The sequence below is a fragment of the Anomaloglossus baeobatrachus genome, chromosome 12 (assembly GCF_048569485.1).
Source record: "Anomaloglossus baeobatrachus isolate aAnoBae1 chromosome 12, aAnoBae1.hap1, whole genome shotgun sequence".
NCBI lineage: Eukaryota > Metazoa > Chordata > Amphibia > Anura > Aromobatidae > Anomaloglossus > Anomaloglossus baeobatrachus.
Window position 1 is genome coordinate 115982409 of NC_134364.1, and position 15214 is coordinate 115997622.

The window sequence follows — 15214 nt, forward strand, 5'->3', positions numbered from 1 at the left end:
TTGCCAGGGGTGATCACGGCCGGCTGTTAATTATGCGCGCACCCCCCCGCCCATCACCCCGCCCACCTGTCAGCGCCGTGTTCGCTGAGAGATGATGGGCGGGAGGATGGGCGTGCATATGTAATGAGCGGGCCCACGTGGTCACGGCAGGCGCTGCTGCAGCCTGCTCGTGCCCCCGATGGCCCGCTCCACCGCAGCACCCACATTCCCGGCCGCAGCCCTATAGTCAGACCATAAGACGCACCCCCCACTTTCTCCCAACATTTGGGGGGAAAAAAGTGCGTCTTATGGTCCGAAAAATACGGTATTACACTTAAAAGTGTAAAGCCCCTCCCCTTCTGCCTATACACCCCCCGTGCATCACGGGTTCCTCAGTTTTAGTGCAAAAGCAAGAAGGAGGAAAGCAAATAAATTGGTTTAAAGTAACTTCAATCCGAAGAAATTTCGGAGAACTGAAACCATTCAACATGAACAACATGTGTACACGAAAAAACAGGGGCGGGTGCTGGGTCTCCCAATTGGAGCTAGAAGAAAAGGAATTTACGGTAAGTAAACAAAATTCCCTTCTTCTTTGTCGCTCCATTAGGAGGCCCAGACAATTGGGACGTCCAAAAGCTGTCCCTGGGTGGGTAAAATAATACCTCGTAATAGAGCCGTAAAACGGCCCGTTCCTACAGGTGGGCAACCGCCGCCTGAAGGACTCGTCTACCTAGGCTGGCATCCGCCGAAGCATAGGTATGCACCTGATAGTGTTTGGTGAAAGTGTGCAGGCTCGACCAGGTAGCCGCCTGGCACACCTGCTGAGCCGTAGCCTGGTGCCGTAAAGCCCAGGACGCACACACGGCTCTGGTAGAATGGGCCTTTAGCCCTGAGGGAACCGGAAGTCCAGAAGAACGGTAGGCTTCGAGAATTGGTTCCTTGATCCACCGAGCCAGGGTGGATTTGGAAGCCTGTGACCCCTTACGCTGACCAGCGACAAGGACAAAGAGTGCCTCCGAGCGGCGCAGGGGCGCCGTACGGGAAATGTAGATTCTGAGCGCTCTCACCAGATCTAACAAATGCAAATCCCTTTCACATTGATGAACTGGATGAGGACAAAAAGAAGGTAAGGAGATATCCTGATTGAGATGAAAGGTGGATATCACCTTAGGAAGGAATTCCGGAACCGGGCGCAGCACCACCTTGTCCTGGTGAAACACCAGGAAAGGAGCCTTGCATGACAACGCTGCTAGCTCAGACACTCTCCGAAGTGATGTGACTGCTACTAGGAAGACCACCTTCTGCGAAAGGCGAGAAAGAGAAATATCCTTCAAAGGCTCAAAAGGTGCCTTCTGAAGGGCCATCAGAACCCTGTTCAGATCCCAGGGTTCTAACGGCCGCTTGTAAGGAGGGACAATGTGACAAACCCCCTGCAGGAACGTGCGTACCTGAGAAAGCCTGGCAAGACGCTTCTGAAAGAACACAGAGAGCGCTGAGACTTGTCCCTTAAGGGAGCCGAGCGACAAACCTTTTTCCAATCCTGATTGAAGAAAGGAAAGAAAAGTGGGCAATGCAAATGGCCAGGGAGAAATACCCTGAGCAGAGCACCAAGATAGGAATATCTTCCACGTCCTGTGGTAGATCTTGGCAGACGTTGGTTTCCTGGCCTGTCTCATAGTGGCAATGACCTCTTGAGATAACCCTGAAGACGCTAGGATCCAGGACTCAATGGCCACACAGTCAGGTTGAGGGCCGCAGAATTCAGATGGAAAAACGGCCCTTGAGACAGCAAGTCTGGACGGTCTGGTAGTGCCCACGGTTGGCCCACCGTGAGATGCCACAGATCCGGGTACCACGACCTCCTCGGCCAGTCTGGAGCGACGAGGATGGCGCGGCGGCAGTCGGCCCTGATCTTGCGTAACACTCTGGGCAACAGTGCCAGAGGTGGAAACACATAAGGGAGTTGAAACTGCGACCAATCCTGAACTAAGGCGTCTGCCGCCAGAGCTCTGTGATCGTGAGATCGTGCCATGAATGCCGTGACCTTGTTGTTGTGCCGGGACGCCATTAGGTCGACGTCCGGCATCCCCCAGCGGCAACAGATCTCCTGAAACACGTCCGGGTGAAGGGACCATTCCCCTGCGTCCATGCCCTGGCGACTGAGAAAGTCTGCTTCCCAGTTTTCTACGCCCGGGATGTGAACTGCGGAGATGGTAGAGGCCGTGGCTTCCACCCACATCAAAATCCGCCGGACTTCCTGGAAGGCTTGCCGACTGCGTGTTCCGCCTTGGTGGTTGATGTAAGCCACCGCTGTGGAGTTGTCCGACTGAATTCGGATCTGCTTGCCTTCCAGCCACTGCTGGAACGCTTTTAGGGCAAGATACACTGTCCTGATCTCCAGAACATTGATCTGAAGGGAGGACTCTTGCTGAGTCCACGTACCCTGAGCCCTGTGGTGGAGAAAGACTGCTCCCCGCCCTGACAGACTCGCGTCCGTCGTGACCACCGCCCAGGATGGGGGTAGGAAGGATTTCCCCTTCGACAATGAAGTGGGAAGAAGCCACCACCGAAGGGAAGCTTTGGCTGCCTGAGAGAGGGAGACGTTCCTGTCGAGGGACGTCGACTTCTTGTCCCATTTGCGTAGGATGTCCCATTGAAGAGGACGCAGGTGAAACTGCGCGAAAGGGACTGCCTCCATTGCTGCCACCATCTTCCCTAGGAAGTGCATGAGGCGCCTCAAGGGGTGTGACTGACCTTGAAGGAGAGATTGCAACCCTGTCTGCAGTGACCGCTGTTTGTTCAGCGGGAGCATCACCATCGCTGAGAGGGTATGAAACTCCATGCCAAGATATGTCAGCGATTGGGCCGGTGTCAGATTTGACTTTGGAAAATTGATGATCCACCCGAAACTCTGGAGAGTCTCCAGAGTAGCGTTGAGGCTGTGTTGGCATGCCTCTTGAGAGGGTGCCTTGACCAGCAGATCGTCTAAGTAAGGGATCACCGAGTGACCCTGAGAGTGGAGGACCGCAACTACTGTAGCCATGACCTTGGTGAAAACCCGTGGGGCTGTCGCCAGGCCGAACGGCAGTGCCGCGAACTGAAGGTGTTCGTCTCCTATGGCGAAGCGCAGGAAGCGCTGATGCTCTGGAGCAATCGGTACGTGGAGATAAGCATCTTTGATATCGATCGATGCAAGGAAATCTCCTTGGGACATTGAGGCGATGACGGAGCGGAGGGATTCCATCCGGAACCGCCTGGTCTTTACGTGTTTGTTGAGCAGTTTTAGGTCCAGGACAGGACGAAAAGACCCGTCCTTCTTTGGAACCACAAACAGGTTGGAGTAAAAACCGTGACCCTGTTGCTGAAGAGGAACCGGGACCACCACTCCTTCTGCCTTCAGAGTGCCCACCGCCTGCAGAAGAGCATCGGCTCGCTCGGGAGGCGGAGATGTTCTGAAGAATCGAGTCGGAGGACGAGAGCTGAACTCTATCTTGTAACCGTGAGACAGAATGTCTCTCACCCAACGGTCTTTTACCTGTGGCAGCCAGGTGTCGCAAAAGCGGGAGAGCCTGCCACCGACCGAGGATGCGGTGTGAGGAGGCCGTAAGTCATGAGGAAGCCGCCTTGGTAGCGGCACCTCCGGCGGTCTTTTTAGGACGTGACTTAGACCGCCATGAATCGGAGTTCCTCTGATCCTTCTGAGGCCTTTTGGACGAGGAGAATTGGGACCTGCCCGCGCCCCGAAAGGACCGAAACCTCGACTGTCCCCTCCTCTGTTGGGGTATGTTTGGTTTGGCCTGGGGTAAGGATGTATCCTTTCCCTTGGATTGTTTGATGATTTCATCCAATCGCTCACCAAACAAACGGTCGCCAGAAAATGGCAAACTGGTTAAGCACTTTTTGGAAGCCGAATCTGCCTTCCATTCCCGTAGCCACAAGGCCCTGCGTATTGCCACCGAATTGTCGGCTGCAACCGCCGTACGGCTCGCAGAGTCCAGGACAGCATTAATAGCGTAGGACGCAAATGCCGACGTTTGAGAGGTTATGGACGCCACTTGCGGCGCAGACGTACGTGTGACTGCGTCAATTTGCGTTTGACCCGCTGAGATAGCTTGGAGTGCCCATACGGCTGCGAATGCTGGAGCAAAAGATGCGCCGATAGCTTCATAGATGGATTTCAACCAGAGCTCCATCTGTCTGTCAGTGGCATCCTTGAGTGAAGCCCCATCTTCAACTGCAACTATGGATCTAGCCGCCAGTCTGGAGATTGGAGGATCCACCTTGGGACACTGAGTCCAGCCCTTGACCACGTCAGGGGGGAAGGGATAACGTGTATCCTTAAGGCGCTTGGAAAAACGCTTATCTGGACAAGCTCGGTGTTTCTGGACTGCCTCTCTGAAGTCAGAGTGGTCCAGAAACATACTCGTTGTACGCTTGGGAAACCTGAAACGGAATTTCTCCTGCTGAGAAGCTGACTCCTCCACTGGAGGAGCTGAGGGAGAAATATCCAACATTTGATTGATGGACGCGATAAGATCATTCACTATGGCGTCCCCATCAGGAGTATCAAGGTTGAGAGCGGCGTCAGGATCAGAATCCTGATCAGCTACCTCCGCTTCATCATACAGAGAGTCCTCCCGCTGAGACCCTGAACAATGTGATGATGTCGAGGGAATTTCCCAGCGAGCTCGCTTAGGCGGTCTGGGGCTGCGGTCCGTGTCAGAGACCTCACCCTGGGATCTATGAGACACCCCGGGAGGACATTGTTGTTCCAACTGAGGGGGACCAGGGTGCAATGATTCCACAGTGCCCATGGTCTGAGATACCGGTCTGGACTGCAAGGCTTCTAGTATCTTAGCCATAGTCTCAGAAAGTCTATCAGTAAAAACTGCAAACTCCGTCCCCGTCACCTGGACAGTGTTAGCAGGTGGTTCCCCCTGGGCCACCAGTAGCAGAGGCTCTGGCTGAGTAAGTGCCACAGGGGCCGAGCATTGCACACAATGAGGGTCAGTGGAACCTGCCGGTAGTATAGCCGTACATGCGGCGCAGGCAGCATAGTAAGCCTGTGCTTTGGCACCCTTGCTTTTTGCGGACGACATGCTGTTGTCTCCTCTGAGCAATCCAGGAGGGTATATAGCCAAAAATCAACCGTGCACCATACAGTGTAAAGTATAGCCTATAATCATATAATCTATATGTACACTTCTGCACTAGTGGGGCCAGCACCTCAGGTGCTGCTTACCGCCCGCTCAAAGCGGTTGTGTGGTCACCAGAATCCCTGCCTGGGTCTCCCAGAGCTTGTCTCCCCTCTCCAGCGTCAGAAGAGCTGACAGGAATGGCTGCCGGCGTCCTGAGGAGAGGAGGGGGCCGTGGGCGTGCCCTAGAAAGTGCGGGAATCTGGTGCCCCACTGTGCACAGTGAGGGGGGTGGAGTATGCAAAGCATGTTCCAGCCCTCAGTGCTGACGTCCTGTACAGCGTCCCGCCCTTCCCCTGACTGGCAGGCCTGGGGGCGGGAAAAGAGTGAGACTAGGCCGCAAAAGCCGGGGACTAAAGTTATAAGCGCGGCCGGCGTATAAGCGCGGTCGGCGCGGTAGTCCCCGGCGTACTAACACTCCCAGCCGCGCTGCAGTGTGAAATGGCAGCGCGCGGTAGTCCCCAGTAAACTAACACACCCAGCCACGCTGCAGTGTGTGATGGCACAAGCGCGGTCAGCGCTGCGGTCCCCGGCGCACTAACACACCCAGCAATGCTGGAGTGTTTCTGTGCGCGGTCCCCACGGGGACACAGAGTACCTCAAAGTAGCAGGGCCTTGTCCCTGACGATACTCGGCTCCTTGTCCAGCAGAGTCCCCAGGGGCTGTGGATGGAGCACGGTCTCAGTGCCTGGAGACCGATTAGGATCCCACTTCACCCAGAGCCCTAAAGGGATGGGGAAGGAAAACAGCATGTGGGCTCCAGCCTCCGTACCCGCAATGGATACCTCAACCTTAACAACACCGCCGACAAGAGTGGGGTGAGAAGGGAGCATGCTGGGGGCCCTGTTATGGGCCCTCTTTTCTTCCATCCGACATAGTCAGCAGCTGCTGCTGACTAAGCTGTGGAGCTATGCGTGGATGTCTGCCTCTTTCGCACAAAGCATGAAAACTGAGGAACCCGTGATGCACGGGGGGTGTATAGGCTGAAGGGGAGGGGCTTTACACTTTTAAGTGTAATACTTTGTGTGGCCTCCGGAGGCAGAAGCTATACACCCAATTGTCTGGGTCTCCCAATGGAGCGACAAAGAAATAGGCTGTATGTGAGCTCTGTGTGTCTCTCCCAGTAATATAGGCTGGATGTGAGTTCTGTGTCTCTCCCAGTAATATAGGCTGGATGTGAGGTCTGTGTGTCTCTCCCAGTAATATAGGCTGGATGTGAGCTCCGTGTGTGTCTTCCCCAGTAATATAGGCTGGATGTGAGGTCTGTGTGTCTCTCCCAGTAATATAGGCTGGATGTGAGGTGTGTGTCTCCCCCAGTAATATAGGCTGTATGTGAGCTCTGTGTGTCTCTCCCAGTAATATAGGCTGGATGTGAGCTCTGTGTGTCTCTCCCAGTAATATAGGCTGGATGTGAGTTCTGTGTCTCTCCCAGTAATATAGGCTGGGTGTGAGTTCTGTGTGTCTCTCCCAGTAATATAGGCTGGATGTGAGCTCTGTGTCTCTCCCAGTAATATAGGCTGGATGTGAGGTCTGTGTGTCTCTCCCAGTAATATAAGCTGGATGTGAGCTCTGTGTGTCTCTCCCAGTAATATAGGTTGGATGTGAGGTCTGTGTGTCTCTCCCAGTAATATAGGCTGGATGTGAGTTCTGTGTCTCTCCCAATAATATAGGCTGGATGCGAGGTCTGTGCGTCTCTCCCAGTAATATAGGCTGGATGTGAGCTCTGTGTGTCTCCCCCAGTAATCTAGGCTGGATGTGAGGTCTGTGTGTCTCCCCCAGTAATATAGACTGGATGTGAGCTCTGTGTGTCTCTCCCAGTAATATAGGCTGGATGTGAGTTCTGTGTGTCTCTCCCAATAATATAGGCTGGATGTGAGTTCTGTGTGTGCCTCTCCCAGTAATGTAGGCTGGATGTGAGGTCTGTGTGTCTCTCCCAATAATATAGGCTGGATGTGAGGTCTGTGTGTCTCTCCCAATAATATAGGCTGGATGCGAGGTCTGTGTGTCTCTCCCAGTAATATAGGCTGGATGTGAGCTCTGTGTGTCTCTCCCAGTAATATAGGCTGGATGTGAGGTCTGTGTGTCTCTCCCAGTAATATAGGCTGGGTGTGAGGTCTGTGTGTCTCTCCCAGTAATATAGGCTGGATGTGAGTTCTGTGTGTGCCTCTCCCAGTAATGTAGGCTGGATGTGAGGTCTGTGTGTCTCTCCCAATAATATAGGCTGGATGCGAGGTCTGTGTGTCTCTCCCAATAATATAGGCTGGATGTGAATTCTGTGTGTGCCTCTCCCAGTAATGTAGGCTGGATGTGAGGTCTGTGTGTCTCTCCCAATAATATAGGCTGGATGAGAGGTCTGTGTGTCTCTCCCAGTAATATAGGCTGGGTGTGAGTTCTGTGTGTGCCTCTCCCAGTAATATAGGCTGGATGTGAGGTCTGTGTGTCTCTCCCAATAATATAGGCTGGATGCGAGGTCTGTGTGTCTCTCCCAGTAATATAGGCTGGATGTGAGCTCTGTGTGTCTCTCCCAGTAATATAGGCTGGATGTGAGGTCTGTGTGTCTCTCCCAGTAATATAGGCTGGGTGTGAGGTCTGTGTGTCTCTCCCAGTAATATAGGCTGGATGTAAGCTCTGTGTGTCTCTCCCAGTAATATAGGTTGTATGTGAGCTCTGTGTGTCTCTCCCAGTAATATAGGCTGGATGTGAGCTCTGTGTGTCTCTCCCAGTAATATAGGCTGGATGTAAGCTCTGTGTGTCTCTCCCAGTAATATAGGTTGTATGTGAGCTCTGTGTGTCTCTCCCAGTAATATAGGCTGGATGTGAGCTCTGTGTGTCTCTCCCAGTAATATAGGCTGGATGTAAGCTCTGTGTGTCTCTCCCAGTAATATAGGCTGGGTGTGAGCTCTGTGGGTCTCTCCCAGTAATATAGGCTGGGTGTGAGGTCTGTGTGTCTCTCCCAGTAATATAGGCTGGATGTGAGTTCTGTGTGTCTCTCCCAGTAATATAGGCTGGATGTGAGCTCTGAGCATCTCTCCCAGTAATATAGGCTGGATGTGAGCTCTGTGTCTCTCCCAGTAATATAGGCTGGATGTGAGCTCTGTGTCTCTCCCAGTAATATAGGCTGGATGTGAGCTCTGTGTCTCTCCCAGTAATATAGGCTGGATGTGAGCTCTGTGTGTCTCTCCCAGTAATATAGGCTGGATGTGAGCTCTGTGTGTCTCTCCCAGTAATATGTCACGCTCCCCGGGTCCTTGGCTCCCCTCCTCGGGTCCTCTGCTCCGCTCCCCGGGTCCTCAGCCCCGCTCCCCGGCTCACCTGCCACGCTCCCCGGGTCCTTGGCTCCGGTGCCCGTCCTTCCCAGGCCCCCTGGTCTCCGATCGCGGCGCCCGACGGCTTCCCAGGCCCTGGCCGGCTCCCCTGCGTCCTCTTCTCAGCCTCCTTCCCTGGCTTCTGGCACCCGGGCTGCGCGCATGCGCATTAGGGCGCGCGCGCGGTCACTGACCCTTTCTTAAAGGGCCAGCGTCCATTAACAGGAAATGAGGCTAAACAGGTACAGGGTATAAAGGGGTGTATTGTCCAAGAGGGCGGGGCCTGATCTTCGTGTTTTCCAAGCTAGGAGTCAGGTCTCCTTGTGTCTTCGTGCCATACTCACGTATCTCTCTTCTAGAGCTGATCCTGCCTCACCATCCGGTCCTGCGGAATCCCGAACCCCGCACGCTGTCCGTCTGCCATCTGACAGTCCGTACCATCTCGGATCCCTGCGGTGACCCGTCATCTCGCTCCAAAGGTTCCGGACCCCGCCTGACATCACCTCGGCTTCCGAACCTGAGCTACGTCACCCGGACTACCATCTGTGACTCCGTGGTCCCAGGGACTTCTTCGTTACACTCACTGGCACGGACTGTTCTACTGCCCATAGTGCTTCAGCTACCGGACTCCTTACCACCATCTTAGAGTTCGGCCCAGTGGATCCACCTCCTGGGTCTGCCCGACCGCCTGGCCCTGACATAATATAGGCTGGATGTGAGCTCTGTGTGTGTCTCTCCCAGTAATATAGGCTGGATATGAGCTCTGAGCATCTCTCCCAGTAATATAGGCTGGATGTGAGCTCTGTGTCTCTCCCAGTAATATATGGGGAGATAAGGTATGCACACCAGTGACTATGGAAGGGGAATACATGGAATAGCAGAAACTGCTGTGTGAATACTGACATGAAAAATTCAATAGCTATTTGTAAGAATGAAATGTGAAAATTGGAACCTGCATTACTGCCATGAATTAATAAAATCTCCCAGTAATATAGGCTGGATGTGAGCTCTGTGTGTCTCTCCCAGTAATATAGGCTGGATGTGAGGTCTGTGTGTCTCTCCCAGTAATATAGGCTGGATGTGAGCTCTGTGTGTCTCCCCCAGTAATCTAGGCTGTATGTGAGCGCTGTGTGTCTCTCCCAGTAATATAGGCTGGATGTGAGCTCCGTGTGTGTCTTCCCCAGTAATATAGGCTGGATGTGAGGTCTGTGTGTCTCCCCCAGTAATATAGGCTGTATGTGAGCTCTGTGTGTCTCTCCCAGTAATATAGGCTGGATGTGAGTTCTGTGTGTCTCTCCCAATAATATAGGCTGGATGTGAGTTCTGTGTGTCTCTCCCAGTAATATAGGCTGGATGTGAGTTCTGTGTGTCTCTCCCAATAATATAGGCTGGATGTGAGGTCTGTGTGTCTCTCCCAGTAATATAGGCTGGATGTGAGTTCTGTGTGTTTCTCCCAATAATATAGGCTGGATGTGAGTTCTGTGTGTGCCTCTCCCAGTAATATAGGCTGGATGTGAGCTCTGTGTGTGTCTCTCCCAGTAATATAGGCTGGATATGAGCTCTGAGCATCTCTCCCAGTAATATAGGCTGGATGTGAGGTCTGTGTGTCTCTCCCAGTAATATAGGCTGGATGTGAGCTCTGTGTGTCTCTCCCAGTAATATAGGCTGGATGTGAGCTCTGTGTGTCTCTCCCAGTAATATAGGCTGGATGTGAGATCTGTGTGTCTCTCCCAGTAATATAGGCTGGATGTGAGCTCTGTGTGTGTCTCTCCCAGTAATATAGGCTGGATATGAGCTCTGAGCATCTCTCCCAGTAATATAGGCTGGATGTGAGCTCTGTGTCTCTCCCAGTAATATAGGCTGGATGTGAGCTCTGTGTGTGTCTCTCCCAGTAATATAGGCTGGATGTGAGGTCTGTGTGTCTCTTCCAGTAATATAGGCTGGATGTGAGGTCTGTGTGTCTCTCCCAGTAATATAGGCTGGATGTGAGGTCTGTGTGTCTCTCCCAGTAATATAGGCTGGATGTGAGGTCTGTGTGTCTCTCCCAGTAATATAGGCTGGATGTGAGGTCTGTGTGTCTCTCCCAGTAATATAGGCTGGATGTGAGCTCTGTGTGTCTCTCCCAGTAATATAGGCTGGATGTGAGCTCTGTGTGTCTCTCCCAGTAATATAAACTGGATGTGAGATGGGTGTATCCAGGGTGTTGTGGTGTTCATTGTTACCTATATCTGCAGAGTTTCCAGAACTTATTTTTAAAGCAAAGAAATGTCAGCAGTGGCAGCAAGGGAAGGGAAATTCTAGTAATTCCATCACGTAGTTATCTCCCGCAGCTCTCCGCCCGGGTAACACAATAGAGAAGTATTATGGAAATGGACTGTGGAGAACACAAGAATAGGAAAGAGAAACCAAGAAGAATTAAGAAGAGGAAAGTCATATACATACAAACCCGCAGAGAAGAGCAGAGAAAAAGGGAGCAGTGACGTACTCACCTGTCTGGCGGCATTAGGTATACCGGCACTGTGCAGTAGCAGAAGCCATGGGACCATGGGTGAAGTATATAGCTGTGTCTCCTCTATAGTATAAGAGAAGGAAGGAAGGTGACATCCAAGGAGGATCCAAGGCACCTTACAACATAAAAGTAAAAAAAATGGTAAAGAAGGGAATTTTGTTACTTACCGTAAATTCCTTTTCTTCTAGCTCCTATTGGGAGACCCAGACAATTGGGTGTATAGCTACTGCCTCCGGAGGCCACACAAAGCATTACACTAAAAAGTGTAAGGCCCCTCCCCTTCTGGCTATACACCCCCAGTGGGATCACTGGCTCACCAGTTTTAGTGCAAAAGCAAGAAGGAGGAAAGCCAATAACTGGTTTAAACAAATTCACTCCGAAGTAACCTCGGAGAACTGAAAACCATTCAACATGAACAACATGTGTACCCGAAAACAACCAAAAATCCCGAAGGACAACAGGGCGGGTGCTGGGTCTCCCAATAGGAGCTAGAAGAAAAGGAATTTACGGTAAGTAACAAAATTCCCTTCTTCTTCGGCGCTCCATTGGGAGACCCAGACGATTGGGACGTCCAAAAGCTGTCCCTGGGTGGGTAAAGAAATACCTCATGTTAGAGCTGCAAGACAGCCTTCCCCTACGGGGAGGCAACTGCCGCCTGCAGGACTCTTCTACCTAGGCTGGCGTCCGCCGAAGCATAGGTATGCACCTGATAATGTTTGGTGAAAGTGTGCAGACTCGACCATGTAGCTGCCTGGCACACCTGTTGAGCCGTAGTCTGGTGCCGTAATGCCCAGGACGCACCCACGGCTCTGGTAGAATGGGCCTTCAGCCCTGATGAAACCGGAAGCCCAGTAGAACGGTAGGCTTCAAGGATTGGTTCCTTGATCCATTGAGCCAGGGTGGATGTTGCAGCCTGCGATCCCTTGCGCTGACCAGTGACAAGGACAAAGAGTGCATCCGAGCGGCGCAGGGGCGCCGTGCGGGAATGTAGATTCTGGGTGCTCTACACCAGATCCAACAATGCAAAGCCATTACATATCGATGAAATGGAGAAAAGGAAGGTAAGGAGATATCCTGATTGTGATAAAAAGGGGATACCACCTTAGGGAGAAACTCTGGGATCGGACGCAGCACTACCTTATCTTGGTGAACACCAGGAAGGGAGCTCTGGATGACCGCGCTGCTAGTTCTGACACTCTCCGAAGAGACGTGACCGCTACCAGAAAGGCCACTTTCTGTGAAAGTCGAGAAAGTGAAAACAACCCTCAGAGGCTCGAAGGGCGGCTCCTGGAGAGCAATTAATACCCTGTGCAGATCCCATGGGTCTGACGGCCTCTTGTACGGAGGGACAATGTGATAATCCCCCTGCAGGAACGTGCGTACCTGAGGAAGTCGTACTAGGCGCTTCTGAAAGAATACCGACAGCGCTGCGACTTGTCCTTTAAGGGAGCCGAGCGACAAACCTTTTCCCAATCCAGATGCAGGAAGGGGGGAAAAAGGAGACAATGCAAATGGCCAGGGAGACACTCCCTAAGCAGAGCACCAAGATAAGAATAACTTCCACGTCTTGTGGGAGATTTTGGCAGACGTCGGCTTCCTAGCCCGTCTCATGGTGGCAATGACGTCTTGAGATAATCCTGAAGACGCTAGGATCTCGGACTCGATGGCCACACAGTCCGGATCAGGGCCGTAGAATTCAGTGGAAAAAACGGCCCTTGGGACAGTAAGTCTGGCCGGTCTGAGAGTGCCCACGGTTGGCCGACCGTGAGATGCCACAGATCCGGAACCACGACCTCCTCGGTCAGTCTGAGACGACGAGGATGGCGCGGCGGCAAGCGGAGCTGAGCTTGCGTAGCACTCTGGGCAACAGTGCCAGAGTAGGAAACACATAGGGTAGCTGGAACTGCGACCAATCCTGAACTAGGGCGCCTGCCGCCAGAGCTCTTTGCTCGTGAGACCGCGCCATGAAAATCGGGACCTTGTTGTTGTGCCGAGACGCCATTAGGTCGACGTCCGGTATCCTCCAGCGGCTACAGATTTCCTGACACCATACTGGGTGCAGAGGCCATTCCCCTGCGTCCATGCCCAGGCGACTGAGGAAGTCTGCTTCCCAATTTTCTACGCCCGGGATGTGAACTGCGGATATGGTGGATGCTCTGTCCCCCACCCACATCAGAATCCGCCGGATTGCCTGGTAGGCTTGGCGATGCGTGTTCCGCCTTGGTGGGCGATGTCTGCCACCGCTGTGGAATTGTCCGACTGAATTCGGATCTGTTTTCCTTCCAGCCACTGCTGGAAGGCTTGCAGGGCAAGATGCACTGCCCAGATTTCCAGAACATTGATCTGAAGGATGGACTCCTCTGGAGAGAGTCCTTGACCGTTTGAGAAGGGAAACGTTCCTTTCTAGGGACGTCGACTCCCCAACCCACTGGCAAAGCATGTCCCATTGAAGTGGACGCAGTGAAACTGCGCGAAAGTGACTGCCTCTGCATGAGGCGTCTTAAGGGGTGTGACTGGCCTTGAAGGAGAGACTGCACCCCCGTCTGTAGTGAACGCTGCTTGTCCAGCGGAAGCTTCACTATCGCTGAGGGAGTGTGAAACTCCATGCCCAGATATGTCAGCGATTGGGTCGGTGCCCGATGTAACCTTGAAAAGTTGATGATCCACCCGAAACTCTGGAGAGTCTCCAGCGCCACGTTCAGGCTGTGTCGGCATGCCTCTTGAGAGGGTGCCTTGACAAGTGGATCGTCCAGTAAGGATCACAGAGTGACCCTGAGAGTGCAGGACTGCTCCCACTGCTGCCCTGAACTTGGTGAAAACCCGTAGGGCTGTCGCCAGACCGAAGGGCAGGGCTACGCACTGAAGATGCTCGTCTTCAATAACGAAACGTAGCAAACGCTGGTGCTCTGGAGCAATCGGCACGCGGGGATAAGCATCCTGATGTCTATTGATGCTAGGAAAATCTCCTTGAGACATTGAGGCAATGACGGAGCGGAGGGTTACATCCGGAACCGCCTGGCCTTCACGTGCTTGGTGAGCAGTTTTAGGTCCAGAACGGAACGGAAAAAGCCACCCTTTTTTGGCACCCCAATAAGAATGGAGGAAAAAACCGTGTCTTGTTCCTGAAGAGGAACAGGGATTACCACTCCTTCTGCCTGCAGAAGAGCATCGGCTCGGTGGGGGGGGGGTGGGGTGGGGGGAAGCTGAAGAATCGAGCCGGAGGACGAGAACAGAGCTCTATCCTGTACACGTGAGACACAATGTCTCTCACCCACCGGTCTGTGACCTGTGGCAGCTAAATGTACCCAGAAGCGGGAGATTCTGCCACCAACCGCGGATGCGGGGAGAGAGAGCTGAAATACATGAGGAGATCGCCTTGGCAGCGGTTCCTCCTGCTGCCTTCCTTGGGCGTGAATGAGCCCGGCCGGAATCTGAGCCCCTCTGAGCCTTTTGAGCCCTTTTAGACGAGTACAATTGGGACTTGCCCGAGCCTGGGAAGGACCAACCTCGACTGTCCCCCCAGGACAGCATTACTAGGGTAAGTCGCAATGCAGACATTGCGAGGTTAAGGACACCACCTGCGGCACAGATGTACATGTGCTCAAGACCAGCTGCGCAAGACCAGCTGAAATAGGTTAGGGTGCCCATACGGCTGCGAATGCCGGAGCAACCGACACGCTGATAGCTTCACAGACAGATTTCAACCAGAGGTCTATCTGTCTGTCAATGGCATCTTTAAGTGAATTCCCATCTCCCCTGCAACTATGGATCTAGCCGCAAGCCTGGAGATTGGGGGATCCACCTTTGGACCCTGGGTCCAGCGCTTTACCACGTCAGGGGGAAGGGATAACGTGTATCCTTAATACGTTTGGAGAAAACGCTTATCTGGTAAGCGTGGTGTTTCTGAACTGCGTCTCTGAAGTCAGCGTGGTCAGAAAAAGTACTCAATCTACGCATGAGTACTGAAAAAGGATTTCTCCTGCTGTGAAGCTGACTCCTCCACTGGGGGAGCTGAGGGAGAAATATGCAACATTCCATTGATGGACGCTATAAGATCATTCACTATGGCGTCCCCATCCGGTGTATCCGGATTGAGAGCGGTGTCAGGACCAAAGCCCTGATCAGCTACGTCTGCCTCATCATACAGAGAGTCGTCCTGCTGGGACCTTGACCAGTGATGAAGCCGAGTGTCGTACCCAGCGAGCTAGCTTAGGCTGTCTGGGGCT